This window comes from Amblyomma americanum, chromosome 9, assembly GCF_052857255.1.
Source record: "Amblyomma americanum isolate KBUSLIRL-KWMA chromosome 9, ASM5285725v1, whole genome shotgun sequence".
Lineage (NCBI taxonomy): Eukaryota > Metazoa > Arthropoda > Arachnida > Ixodida > Ixodidae > Amblyomma > Amblyomma americanum.
In genome coordinates, this window is record NC_135505.1 from 141,048,502 (window position 1) to 141,060,593 (window position 12,092).

The 12,092-nt window shown below is 45.6% G+C and overlaps 1 long non-coding RNA gene and 1 other non-coding gene across 2 annotated transcripts; both read left to right on the top strand.

The window, feature by feature from the left end:
- Window positions 1-4,322: 4,322 nt before the first annotated feature.
- TRNAL-CAG (transfer RNA leucine (anticodon CAG)) lies at window positions 4,323-4,406 on the top strand. Its single transcript has one exon. It is a non-coding gene; the product is annotated as a tRNA-Leu (tRNA).
- Window positions 4,407-5,211: 805 nt separating this feature from the next.
- LOC144104635 (uncharacterized) lies at window positions 5,212-7,399 on the top strand. Its single transcript, XR_013308600.1, has 2 exons — window positions 5,212-5,433; window positions 7,087-7,399. It is a non-coding gene; the product is annotated as an uncharacterized LOC144104635 (long non-coding RNA).
- Window positions 7,400-12,092: the final 4,693 nt, after the last annotated feature.

A 12,092-nucleotide genomic window follows, 5' to 3' on the forward strand; every position in this document is an offset into this window, starting at 1 on the left:
TGGTGTGTGTGCCTTTCATTTGACGCTGCTTGGATGCCATGGAAGCGGTCAAATTTGCTATAACGGTGTAAATCGCTGCCGGCATGTGTAGTGTCAACAGAATCTAAGCTTTATGTAGCAAAGGAACCAGTGCACAAAATCTCTGACAACTTGAAGGAACACTGACAGTAACCATTTAATGACATGGTAATGAATTGATATAGGCCAACTTTAAATTTGCCCCCTGGAGCCCTCCAGGTGAGGATCATATTCCCGAATGGAGTAATTCAGTTCAGTCAAACAAGAGTCATTTGCAAAAGCAATCACTTTCTGCACGATTTAGCTTGGCTCTGTATGCCGTATAACTTTGCAAGAAAGCTTAATGCACAACTATTAAGCAAACAAACTTGTGGTGAAATAGAAACCCTATACGAAAAAACTAATAAGAACAAGTTCTCTCTACATCAGCCAGTGAAATCGCCAATGGAGATATGACCAGCTTTCTCAGTGGGAAACCAAATTGCTGAATGCTTCAATGCAATTCAGGCAAAGTTTATCGCATTTGAGAGGGGAGCTGAATGTGGTGGCTGACATGCAAATAGTACTTTAATTCAGGCTGCCTCTTCTTCATGAAGTTTCAATTATGCAGCTACAGAGCTGTAAGAAAAGTAGATACAAGTGGTTAGGGCGCTCGACTACTGATCCGGAGTTCCCGGGTTCGAACCCGACCGCGGCGGCTGCGTTTTTATGGAGGAAAAACGCTAAGGCGCCCGTGTGCTGTGCGATGTCAGTGCACGTTAAAGATCCCCAGGTGGTCGAAATTATTCCGGAGCCCTCCACTACGGCACCTCTTCTTCCTTTCTTCTTTCACTCCCTCCTTTATCCCTTCCCTTACGGAGCGGTTCAGGTGTCCAACGATATATGAGACAGATACTGCGCCATTTCCTTTCCCCCAAAAAAACCAATTATTATTATTATTATTATTATTATGGTAATTACACATGTTAGAGCTACAAATACAGATCTGCATTACTGCAACAGAAAACTGTCTTTAAGTAGTGCAAACTGTTGCATCACTTGACAAGGATATGCAGAAATATTTGAATTATATCTATTTTGTAAGTCGTAATTTGAATAGCTCACGAAGTGGTGTCCTTAACATTGCAAATTACACTCGCTTTCATGGAAAAAAGCAATCTAAAATTTAGAACCTACTTCTGTTCATTATTAAATTTTACCCTTTTTCAAATGGGATTAATTTTATCCAACTCAGTTGCAGTGGTGGCCTAGAAGTATTTTTCTGTATTAGAGTACTTGAACAAGGACAGCCGAGATAGTCTGCTTGACGAGTTTAACTCATGTTTGGCTTAATTAAATTTAATTTTTAAAAAAATCCTGCCCACCACCTTACTTCCTGAGCTTTTCAGTTATCCTTCATGAGCCTAGTTATCTAATTAGCTAAGCACAATGGTAATGTATTTCAGCGAAAAGCTCGCTTCAATAACTGCCTAGCTACTCTTACTTGTCTTGTGTAACTCTTGCCTACAGTGTACTTTTAGGGATGATTTAGCATATTGGCAAAATGTTGCACCCCAAATGTGTTCAATTGGACAACAGGGAAACCACTTTCATGGAAACAATGCAATCAAAAATAAATGCTCATTCTGGACTCGCAAGTGTCTCACAAGCGTCCTCATACGTCTTTCTTTCCTCTCATCAGAACAGCTCTGCACATGCCTTACGTAGAAGCAGGTGCAAATCCTTGTTATCAACAGCATATGCATTGTAATGGACTGATTTATTCACTCTGCAAAGTTTTAGTGTGAAGATGGCAAGAAGCTAATAGTATGACCGCCTTACAACTGCACTATAGCGAAGACTATAGCAAACAACCTGCTCCAGTCTGTTTGGTGCTCAATTGAAGTGCAAACCCCCAAGATGGAGCTCAGGAAGAAGCAAACTCCACATAACAGCTGGAACTAAGCATCATGACTATGCCTAGTGCTCGTGAAACGGTAAGGGTGGTATTCAAATACGATGCGAGACAAAGATGAATGAACACAAGTGCTGACTTACAACTGTTTGTTTTGCATCAAGCAATTATCTTTTTCATGGTAGCAGTGCAAATCTTTAAAATGCTTACTGCCTTGTCCAAGCAATGAAAAAAAAAAAAAAACGACGTACAAGTTTTAAGAAGTGTCCCAGTTGCGTGAGTGTTCCCTCAATCTCGCTTTTGGAAAAAAATTTGGCATCGCTGCTCAGTGTCAGATGCGGTGCTATAAAGAGCTGATGCACCATCCATTATTTATTGCTGGGATAAGGCAACAGCCAGTTGTAAGGACTGCACAGCTGTAGCTGGGCACAACTCAAGAACGAAGCGGCAAACCTTCCTCCTCAAAGCAGGCCCTCCATCCAATGGTCACAATGTTGCACACGCTAGTGTGGTGTTGCATGAGGCTGGAAGATGGCTGCAGTGTCATGACAATAGGTTGACACCATTGGTTTGAAGGCCTCCTTTGTGGGCAATGAGACTATATGTCACGGGAAAAATACTCCATCCTTGTAAAACAAGTTGGTGGCACCCTCCTTATAGTTGTGTCCTTGCCTTGCCCTTTCTTGCTGACAATGGTGCCCATAGACTTCTGTCCATTGACATGATCTCTAAGTGCTTAACACACTCGTACCTTCATATAAAGTGTTGGTTATATTTGCATGTGCACGTCACTGCCCTGCAGTCTGAAAGGGGCAACTCACAGTACACTTGAAAGTGGAGCGGCGAAACCGATAACTGCTTGAAATTTCACACACTCTCTGCTCTAATCGAAATCATTCCGACCACACCGCATGCGCCAAGCTACTCAAGTCAGGCCGCCACCTACTGCAAGTACGTTCTTATTTGCAAGTAAAAAAATTCGAAGCATGTATGTTGTGCGCACATATTTAATAAAAACGTTCTTGCTCAACATCAAATTGATCCGAAAATTCACAATCTCAGCATAAATGGGCACTTCCCTGTACCTCAATGAAGTCCGCAGCTAATGCGACAGCAGTTTGCAACAGAAACCACTTGCCACAGGTGGAGCACAATCAACGCAAGCAAAACGTCCTGCGCCGTGTCTTCGGCCAAACCTGCCGAACTTCAGTCGCATTTTCAAAAAACGGGGATCCGGCCAACGAGATCTACGAAACGATTCGGCTGGGCACGCCTTCAAAGTCACCGTCATCACTTGCAATGGTGCTGAAACGAATATAGAGCTCTCAGAAATGCGCAAAACACGATATTCACGCAACAGGCACTTCCTACTGCTCGAAGACAATAAAGTGTTCGGTGGGCAAGTATCTGCGAACACACTTGCCCCATGGTAAACGTGTGCAAGGTTTCCCCTGTGACCTATAAGCATAACGTTCAAGGTTAAACCCAGAAAGAAACACAGGGGGTGTCGATAATGACCAGCACAGTTCAAAAGCTACCGCTCGTGGCGGATCACCATGCCCGGCAAGATCATGATGGTCGTGATCTCGGGTGTCGCAGCGGTTCGCGCTGCACCGCGTCCAATCTCTTCTTCTTCTTCTTCGTTCTCTGCCGCGTCGATCTCATCGATGTTCTTGACGGAGTGGACGTTGTAGTAATAGTAGGGCTCCATGGTGCGGCGCCGACGTTTTCGGCGCGGTGTCACTGCGGGTTCGGCGCTGTCTTTGTCGGGGAAGATGGACGGCACGGCGGTGGGTCGTAGCACCCGACGCTTCATGCCCACCTTGAAGTCTGTCGGCTTGAAGTGTAGCGAGCACACGACGGACCGCGCGTTGGCAAAAAGTCTGGCTTGTTCTTCGCCGTCTCCTTTGGTGATAGCGTCCACCCAGGCGTCCCTAGAAGCCTCGTCCGATGGCACTTCGTGAAAGGAGACGGCGCTGCCGCAACGCCGCTCCGTTGACGGACATGACGGCACGCAGCAACCTTTCGGCATTTTAGTCGAACAAGTCCGGCTTCGGACAGAGCTCAGTGAAGGATGGGCCTCAGCAAGCAGACGTGCAGAGACGGTTCATTGCAGTGTTCGAAAAAAGCGGTCAGGCGTACACATCGAATAACAACAAAGCACGGTCAGGAAACCACCATCGTGAATACGCCACTACCTTTGTCTAGAGGCTGTAGCTTCCGCCACAACCGGAAAAATACAAGCAAAAACAGGCCGAAATGCTATTTTCAGTTTGCCTTGATGTGCTGGCAAAAACAGTGCAAAGCGAGCACATTTAAATTTATTTATCAATAATTGAAAACAAAATGAAATTGAACAGATAGCGTGCTTAATGTTAAGTACAACGTTATGCAATACGATCCTCAAGTTGTCAGGATGGCCGAGCGGTCCAAGGCGCTGCGTTCAGGTCGCAGTCCGGTCTTCCGGGCGAGGGTTCGAATCCCACTTCTGACATATTTTGTACCTACAAGATTTTTTTTTTTTTGCTACGTAGTTTATTGCATTACACAAGGTGAGCGACGTGCCCAGCGACCACTGGAGTTGCGTTCGCTCAATGCATTAGTCTGCGCTTTCCTTCCCAACGCTATACCTTCCCTTTTCCAATGATTTATTTTTTTTTCTTTCGCTCCTCCGACCCAGCCTCCACCGTGCGAACTGTGCACCCAGCGCGGCGAGGACACAAGATGGCCGACAGCGGAATCCACTCCTCGACACTCGCCACATGTGCGGCCGCTCCTCTCGCTAACCCTAACCTCGCTCCGCAAGCTGCGCCGAGCCCCGAGGCCCTTATCACTGCACACTAGCTGCGGTTAGCTTCCTGGGATTGGAGTGACAACCTCCCGCTATCGACGAGCGAGAGCGCAGAGAAAGCACGATTTTTTTTTTCTGTCTTTCCATCTCGCGTCGGCCGACGTGACGAAGGCGCACAAAGAAGTCACGTGATCATGACGTGTCGATCGATACGTGCGGGCTCAGTTGCCATGACAACTGCGGAGCAGCCCCGGTCGAGAGGCTAGGCGCGCCCGAGACGACGAGCCTTTCGCGAGGCTACATCCGGGCACCGCATCGTCTGCTACGTTCAAGATGGCCGCTCAGCGTTAATAAATCTCGTTTTCGCACAAAACCACCGCTTCGGCTCGACTATAACTAAATATCTGCCAGTTTTATATCAAGATAAATTTCGATAAACAACGTCCTAGTTCGTAAAAACACACCACGTGACCTTTTGGCGACAAGCAAACACGAAAAAAACAAATGCCGCCGGCACCGTCCGTGAGGGCGGAACGCCATATTGAAATGGCGGCTGACGGGAATGGTCCCCACGTCGTAGATTTAACGCCAACACCAAAGAATGCGTCAGACGCTTAACGAACGTAGCTCATTCGGATCTAGAGACACGGCTAGCGACACGGCGCCCGCTTTCTAAAACCGTTCCACCACCTCCGCTGGATAAGGAGGCCATTGGCTCAGCGCGACTGCGGTGAAGTTGCACGTTTTTTCTCTGGATATTGATTCGCAGGCAGTGGTTTGCAACTTGTTTGTCTAAAGGCCTCTGCACTCGCGTGCTATCAGTAACCAAGCGCCCAGCATAAAACGTTAGGCTCCCAAAGAACCAATCATTAATGCGATCAGCATTTTACGAATGTATGGAAGCGCCTTCAATGCTTCTTTTTTTTTTTCGAAGTGCAACTCAAGCCGTGAAAGGTTTAATTGTGGCCTGGGTGGCTTTGTTATGCTCTGCTTCCGGAAATATTTATTCTAGGACGCTTCGGGCAAATAACTATGCGTTTTAAGCGATTTTAGTGATTGCGAAAGCGTGAAGTCTAGAAGATCAGTTCCAGTCAGACACGTAGAAAAAACTGCCGTGACTTACTTTTTCCAGAACAGGAGTAAAATTTTAACTATGAGATAGAGATATTATTATCGGGGTCTTTAGTCTTTTGTAGCATCTTGGGTGTCGTTAGAAATTGGAGGTCATCGTATTTCAGGCGACCAAAATTCTAAAATTGGCCATAAAAGTATCGTATTTCTCATTTAAACCATACTTGTGTCTCATTAGTGAGCATACAAAACAGTTGCGCGAATGCTCCAAACTTTGTGCTCAATTAATTAACACACGATATATCGATCAGCCAAATATTCACCGCTTTTACACGTGTCATATCTCATTCCTTTAATACAGCAGCGTATTAAATCATTAATGCGCTCATTATTACATCCTGATTTTTGCAAAGATACTTCTTTTCTCTGTATTTCGGAAACTCAGCAACACAAGTAGAAAGCGTAGTTGCAACGCATAAGACAATTTCTTTTCACATAGTCCCACCACAGAAATTAACCGTGCAAGGCATACAACAGAATTGCAAAGTTTCTCCGATCGCGCGCCTGCAAGAAAGCTTTGTGATTGGCCGTCGCCTGTTGCTCCCTGACTGGTCGGGGTCTTGGTCGTCATGCGTGTGACCAATCCCGAGCGAGCATTGCTCTCGTCTGCGAGCATGCTTCATGAATGTTTGCGCCTTTAGATATGGATCTTAGCAGAATTCTAGATCGCTACTCGCTTTCATTGAAAAGACGTATACATGATATACGTACGTAAGTTTGAAACAGCGTGCTTGCAGCCTGTTTTCCCTGTGCCACTTATTGACACCGAAGCGGAAGGCGCAGCTCCTGCAATCCAGTCACAGGTGCAGTCATGTTAATGTTCTCTAACTGCGCAATTGCAGAGATGCGGACCCCCGCCTGTCTACCTATAGGCTCAACGTATCGGTAACACCGTTGATGGAACTCTAGTGTGAAATAGGACGACTTCTGCGTTTAGGTGAACAGCAGATCAAATTTTGGCTTTATTTTTCGTGCGCAGTTATGATCGAACGTCCCAGGCTTCAGTGTCAACTAATCAGACGTTTGCAGTTGATCGCAGTGTAATAGCAGAAGTATAAAAGTCCAATCAGTTTATCCACTCGACGCAATCACATGCACTCTCCCAAGACTTGTCCAGTAGACAGTAAGGAATGCAACTTCGATCCTTTCTTGCCTTGGTGTAGTGAAGAGGCTGCGATATTGGTATTTTATCACAGCGGTTGTATGCTCATTTTCTCCGATTCAATATTTTCTTTCTTTTTTTTATTTTCAGGCGTCTGCTGCACAAGTAGCCGCAAGACTGAGCTGCTAAGAGCGACATCGGTTACGACACCCGAACAGCGCGGCCGATGCATCGCGTCCAGATAACATTTACATGATTGATGCTATATTTGACACAGAGTCGCTGTCGAGCGCAAGGCAGCCCGCGAAAGCGGATATAATTAGCCTTAACATCAGTCCTGTACCGCAGCCATATATGCTACAAAGGTCTTCCTCACTACGAATATTTGAGCAGTCTGCATAGCTTTTCCTTGTCGAGCGTTCTTTTTGTGCAAAATACGATGATAGCTGAGAGGGACAGAGAGCAGAAAAAAAGGAACGATGTGGTCGTATCACTCCGCTACCATAGACCTTTAAATATCAATTGTCCGTTTCTTTGAAACCTAATCCACCCCGGGGGACTGCCTTCAATTTATTGGAAGTTCGCGACTAGCATGAAAATTATAGTCGTAAGGTTATGGTACTGTTAACTTCTAATTCCCACTGTTACATTCCCTTCAGGTGCCCACGTTGAGTGAGACAGTTGCATTGCGTGTTTCCATAACCTAACCTAGCCTAACCGGCTGACTTCGTGAGATATCTACAGCGCCTAAAATGGGGTCCACGCATGTCTACGTATACTGTCGGCAGGAAAAGTGAATAAATTAATCACTGAAGCGGGTTTAAAATTTTTATTCGTTGGAACCCAGCATAGCAGTAACGCTTAGCTCTGCCGTTATAGAGCGCTCGTCATTTTATGACTGCACTGTTACCACGAGCTGTCCCGAAGTAAAACAGTAAACTCACTTCCAGGGTCATTTCACTTTTCTCTGTATAGTATGCGTACGCGTTAAGGCAAGTATTTTCTTACAAATGAAAATTGGATTTTGAGGGGAAAAAAGCACAGTAACGGTCTTGCTTCTCGGTGGACACCTCAACTAGGCCGTGAGGTAAGGTATGGAAGACTGGGTAAAAGGAAGAGGCTCCGACTAATTTCGACCGCATGGTATTCTTTAGCGTGCACTTACAACGTACAGTACGCGCGTTGAGTGTTTCACGTAAATATTGTAAGGCAGCTGTTAGGGCTGGAGAGGGGGTTATGAGAAAAGGAGAGGCGCAGAGGCTATCATTCCCGGTAGGTGATCAAACAAAACGCATTCAGGAGGCACGTGTAATGCGCAGAACGAACAACCTAAACCCGTAAAGGTGACCATGCATCTCGGGCAGCCTAGGCAGTGCGGAACGTCGAATGTAGTGACGAACTTGGGGAAATCCACATGGAAAGCTTGACTGGCGACTGATTCATAATAATAATAATTGGTTTTGGGGGAAAGGAAATGGCGCAGTATCTGTCTCATATATCGTTGGACACCTGAACCGCGCCGTAAGGGAAGGGATAAAGGAGGGAGTGAAAGAAGAAAGGAAGTGAGAGGTGCCGTAGTGGAGGACTCCGGAATAATTTGGACCACCTGGGGATCTTTAACGTGCACTGACATCGCACAGCACACGGAAGGAAGGAAGGTTATTGATTGAAGCTCGGTTATTGATTTAGTTCGTATAGCAGATAATACCCGCTCATATTTCAGTTTTCTTCAAGCGTCGTTTTTTTTTTTTCATGCTTCTTTTCATCACGTTTTTCACCGCTTTCGTGTTACTATATACAGTGGACCGTGATTGATTCGAATTCGCCTAATTTGAAGTTCCTGTTTATTCGAACTAACGCTTCGTCCCCGTAAGCATCAAGCGCATTATAAAAAAGGCACCCCTTTAATTCGAAACTTCGCGTAATTCGAACAAATTTTCGGCCGTATTCAAGTTCCAGTTATCAAGAGCCGACTGTACTTTCTTTATACCCTGTGACAGGAAGAGCGGACCAGACAGACTTTCGGTTCGTTTGTTTTTAGCGCGCACTTGGTGGAGTACTGCAAACGCGTCAGCCAAGCTACACGTGGCTGAATAACGAAAGAACACGACATATACACGTGTCCAGCTCCGCCCCTGCCGTCCCGTCTCGTCCGTCGGCAGTCGGGCACCCGACTATAGATAAGGAGGTCACAGCTCCGCGTATGTCTTTTACTGGCCTCTCATTTGAAGTGGTGGTGGAAGGCAGACCTCGCGTTTCTTGAAGTATATATATCGTGGCCCTGCGACCTTCAGAAAGACTAAGAAAAAAGGAAGCTGTCTTGTGTCAGCGTATTGATTGTACAAGGTAGCGAAAAGCCATTTTGTTATCGAACTTCGAAGCCGTCTCTTGCGCATATTCTACTTCTGCTTTCAGGCGCGTGCCGATAAGGGTGTACAGAGGTTTCTGTGAGAGCAGTTGAGATAATTTTCTGTGAGAGCAGTTGAGATAATTTTTGACACTGCGCCTTAAAATTATTGCAGCTGGACCGCCTGCGTAATAGCGACGGTCACGTAATGATACCTGTCGCTCGAACGCTGACAGCAGTTGATGGTCGCACTAAATTTCATTTCAATTATTTTCAAAACACTGCATGCAGTCACTCGGCGTCTCTGCAGAGCGAATAGCTGCAGTTAGCAACCTGACTGGGCCTAGGAGCCGTTGTGTAAGCTGACATTTGCTATCAAAGAAAGGTTGGAAAGAAGAGAGCTGTATTTGGGGGGGGGGGGGGGGGGGGGGGGGGGGGGGAGGGGGGGGAATGTGAAAATATTTTAACTGTTGCGGGATTCGTGGTGAAAAGTTGAAAGACGATATTTCCACCGTTGCTCTTGCGATAGTTTTAGGAAAAGTCGGATTTGTCAGCGTTAGTCAAAATATATTTTAGGAATTTTCAGGCTTATAGCTTCAGCAGCTATTTTTCAATTCTCAGAGCTCTGTGCTACATGTCTCTATGCCTTCAGGCACATGCAACAACTTAAGGCGCATATTTAGTTGAACACATACATTGGCGGCAGCATACATATTTAAATTACAGATAAGGTTATGACTAAGCGCGATAAACTTGAATTATCCGACCAATGGGAGCAGGATACTGATGCTGACGAAGCAACCGAATTTAAAGGCTGCTCAGGGCGTTTCACCTAAAATGTACTGCAGTTTTCAAAAATAGGTTTTTTGAGTTAGAACGGCGATTTTTTCGGCATAACATTTTCAGCGGTGTAGCGCATCAGAATACAACTAAGATATGCTAACTAGCAGGCTGGTTAACTAATACTGAGTAGTTAACTTTTCAACTATTACTGTTAGTCTCCTTATTTATCGAGAGACTTGTAGCCCACAGTAAGTAACATCCATATCAGTTTTTAGAGTTTCGAAAACGCAGTTACCTTCGGTGCTGTGGCCCAACAAGCATTGCCTCCATCGCACCAAAATAAACGCGCTTTCGAAAAGCTTGCAGGAACATCAACCCCTGCAGCGCACGTGACTTATCGAAATAGCCAACATTTGTTGGGCCACAGTGCCGAGGGTAAATGCGTTTTCGAAATTCTGAAAGCTGATATGGATGTGCAGCCCACTTACGGTGGGCTGCACGTCTCTCAGTAAATAAGGGTACCCACAGCAATATTTAGAAAGTTGGCTATTTACTGATCCGGAGTTCCCGGGTTCGAACCCGACCGCGGCGGCTGCGTTTTTATGGAGGCAAAACGCTAAGGCGCCCGTGTGCTGTACGATGTCCGTGCACGTTAAAGATCCCCAGGTGGTCGAAATTATTCCGGAGCCCTCCACTACGGTACCTCTTTCTTCCGCTCTTCTTTCACTCCCCCTTATCCCTTCCCTTACGGTGTGGTTCAGGTGTCCAACGATATATGAGACAGATACCGCGCCATTTCCTTTCCCCAGAAACCAATGATTAAAGTTGACTATTCAATATTAGTTAACCAGCCTACTAGTTAGCGCGTCTTAGCTGTATTCTGATGCGCTATACCGCGGACAATGCTATGCCGAAAAAAGCGCTCTTCGAACTCGGAAAGCCTATTAAAAAAAAGAAGTAGAACATCTTAGGAGAAACACCCTGTATACGTGACAGCATACCGGGTTCTCTAACTTCCAATAACACTTAGGCTGCAGAACTTATGCGTCTTTTTTTACATAAAAAATACAGATGTGCGTTATAATCTGCGCGGAGTTTAATAAGGATATAATATGTGCAAGCCGTAAAGAATACATTTTGTGTCTTCCAGCACGCGGCGACGTTTTAATGACGCTTATTCTCGAAATTTGATGTGACCCTCTAGTTCGCATTACTTGCCCATTTATTAGGAATGTCCACCGCTTGACACAGTGACTTTAGTGTCTTGCTGTACTGCGCAAAGGTCGCGGGTTCGACGCCGTCCGCGAAGGCCGGAAAACACTTTTTGTATTGACCAGGCAGCTTCCTAAACGAGCACAGCAGGTGACAGTACCCTGCCCCAATATACTGACCCAATACTGACCCAATATGAAATGCGAGTTTTAAGTTTCCGAGACGTCAGACACACCACAGCAAGTAACCTGAAAAGAAGTCACTGAACAAGGAAGATCAGCGCAAGGCGGATGAAGCATCTTTGTGCGGCCACACTCACATATCAAGGCTAAAAAAAAAGAAAAAAATCAACCCGACTTCTGGAGCAGTGTGTTGTTTCTTGCCTCAGCGCTAAAGGAGTTGTGCTTTTTTTTTCCTTATTATAAACAAAGTTGTTCCAAGACGAATAAAATAAATTAATGCTGCAACCTCGACCACCGACGTCCACAGGATGATCAACTTGCGGCAACCCAACAGGTCGAAAAGGTAAGATCATTTATGCCAGACTACTACATGTTTAGCAGAGTTATATAGTATAGGCCCAACTTGCAGAATAGATGAAGAGTGGATGAGTTTTAGGGCTATTGTGTCTGATGCTAGTTTTACTGTCGGTTCATAAGTATAGGTAATCCGAAAAGAAATTTTTGTATTTAGACTGTTCTGAGCGCCTGTCACATTCCAAATCAGGCGGAGAATGGCGTTGCGCGACCAGTTTTGTCGTCGGGAGAAGTGGCATAGTTTGCGCTGTGGGGAAATCCCTTGTAATGCAGCGATT